The following is a 2,949-nucleotide window of genomic DNA, read 5'->3' as shown; positions in this document are numbered from 1 at the left end:
TTTTTAAGTGTGGCCAAAGCAGTTGAGTCTGACAGCCCCGGAATCTAGACATGAATTTCCTTGAATTTTGTTATGTAGGATCGGAGAGACTCCCTTGGGTTTTGGTTCAAGTTCCAAAGCTGAGCGTCTGTTACTGCGGTTTCAATTAAGCTCGAGTACTGCTTTATGAAAGAAGTTGACAACTCCGTGAAGTTGTTAATGGAGCCAGCTGTCAAGGATGCAAACAAAAGTAGAGCCGGTCCACAGAAAGTTTGTGCAAACAACTTGCAGTACCCAGCATCTGCTTCGTGAGGTTCGAGGTCCACGCGGCTGGCTGTTATCAAGAAGGTTTTGAGATGGCTAGTCGGATCTCCTTTTCCTTCGTAGCTCAAGAATTTTGTTTTCCCGGTATCCTTGATGCGAACTCGAGCTATGTGATCTGAGAAAGGAGTTCGCTTCGATTCTTCAATTACCTGGGAAATATCCAGTGCTGAAATAGTTGCACTGTGCACCCTAGACCGCATATCTCGGATTTCGCTCTGCATACAGTGGATCTTGGGATTGGTGGCATAACCAGGAGTCAAAATATTTCCGCCCACAAGGGGAGGAAGACAGACTGGGACTTCGGAGGATCCAGCAACGTCGAGCTGAACTGGAGTGTGGCTATCGCCAACCAACGGCGGTGCTGCCTGGGTACTTAGCTGTGGTGGGAAAGTATATCCCGGAGTGGGCGTTTGCTGCTGCAGGCTGCAAGGTGAAAGGCGGAACAACGCCAGTAAAATCCAGAGCGCGTCAGCGAGGGTTTTGATCGGAGGACAAGAGATCGACCCGATCGGCGTATACGCAGTGAGAGGCTGAAAGGTCAGCTACTGACGTAGTGACTGCCTCCAAGCGGGTAGAGACCTGTCCTTTCAGGCTGTCAAAACGCTCGGTAAGAGCAGCAGAGGCTGCTTGCTGACGGTCGGATTTCTCAGTCAAATCCTGCAAAAGTTTCTGGATAGTTTCTAGAGTTACCTGACTAGAAGAGTCGGTAGCCATAGCGGTATTTGAATGAAGTGGGTTCGGATATGAAGTCAGAACTAGCAAGAGTATAGGTGATAACTCCTCTCCTTCTAGCGCCAAATGTGAGAACTGAAACTAGTTCTCTCCTTCCGAAGTGATTTATGAATGGAGGAGCTTACCACCGTTAAAGTTCCGAACTGAATTGAGAGTATATGTATGCTAAAAAAGTGTATATTATTGTCTGAGTGAAAAAATGTTCGATCCCTCTACAATGATTCTCCCCTTACATATTTATACTAACCAATTAATTACCCAATCAGTGTGTAATTAATTTTACATGATTTTCGCGTCCTAATTAATCCAATTGAATGCGGGAATCTTTGACCAATCTTGAACTACGAGCTGATTAATGTGACGCGACTCCGCGTCCCCTTCTTTTCTTTGGACCTGATGGGCCGACCAATGCTACACCCTTGGCCCGTTTAGCATACCCGGCCCAAGCCCTTTATTTGTTTCTCGAGATGACGAATCGTTTAGGGTTGCATGGAACGAAAGCACTTTTCGTCTATCTATAGAAGAAAGGCGAGAGAGTCTCTTATTGGACTGGGCCTTGCAAATATCAAATACGCCCAGTTGTAAAGCAAATTAATTAATAGTACGCAAAATAAATTGACAGTCAGAAATTTATAAACTTGTGGGAAAAGTTAAGATAGTCAGAGATTTACAAATCAGACCAAGCTTCCTGAAGCAACTCCAAAAATCTGTGTGTTTAGTGTTATCTAATGGAACCTCCAATCAAATCGAATCCGAAGGCGGAGGTGGTGTTAGTGTCTTCTTGTCCCGAAGCTGCGTCAGAGATCGGACCCTCAAATCTTCCAATTTTCCCCGACGAAGAAGAAGAAAAGGTAGGTGTGTATATGATAATCTCCTGCCCTAAACCCTAAACTCATACGAAAAAATAAAAAAAATATGAAATTCAATATTTTAGTCTTTGTTTTTAACTAACTAATAGGCAGCTGTGGCGGTCGAGGAAACCGAAAAGGCGATACTGTCTTTGTCCGAAGCTGCGGCAAAGATCGTTCCCTCAGACCTTGCGGCTTTCCTCGACGAAACATTGGTAAGTGCATGCAGGCTTATGTGAAATTCAGCTTGTTAAACAAGCCTTGTTTAATTTCGATAACCCTCCCTAGCTAAACTTAGTATGTAATCAAAACTTATTAAATTTACTCGATCTTGTTTGTTTGTTTGTTAATATGTAGGACAAGCATTGGCCTATTCCAGATAAGCAGATATTGATATTAGTCGATTACTATGGGGATAAACTTTCCCAAGAATCATTCCGATGGGTCAAGATGTTCCAGGAGACTCCTTTATCCACGCTGATCCACGTGAGCGAGCTATATATATATATATATATATATATTATATATAATATAGGTTGGTTAATTAGTTTCTTGAAGCTGATCATATCTTGCTTCTTGTTAATTAAATAAAATAGGTTCCGTTTTCTCAAATCCCTACATCTGTCTACGAAACATCAGTTGATTTTATCAACAAACTTCCATTTGAAACAACACTACGTGCCTTTGTACTGTGGGCGTCTGATCTCATTCTCACTGAATGGCCTGGAGTTGTCAAAATAGAACAAAACAATGCTAACAAATCTAAGGTAATTAAAACGCATCAATGTTTTTGTCATTGATTGAATTGAATGGGTGTATTCACTCACTTAACTTTAATTTGTTTGTTTCACTGAGACTCAAATGTTTTGTTTTCTACTTGTAGGTGGCAATATTTGTTGTATTAGCCATGCTGTTGCGTTGTAAACCTGAGGCTTTGACAACTGTTTTGCCAATGATGAGGGACAAACCTACTTATCAAGGCGAGGACAAGCTTCCCTTTATTATTTGGATGATGGCTCAGGTTCATGTCATGTCTTTATAGTTTTTTTTTTTTTTTTTTTTTTTT

This window comes from Camelina sativa, chromosome 12 (assembly GCF_000633955.1).
Source record: "Camelina sativa cultivar DH55 chromosome 12, Cs, whole genome shotgun sequence".
Taxonomy (NCBI): Eukaryota; Viridiplantae; Streptophyta; class Magnoliopsida; order Brassicales; family Brassicaceae; genus Camelina; species Camelina sativa.
The sequence above is the reverse complement of the archived record's forward strand: the minus strand, read 5'-3'. Positions refer to the sequence as shown.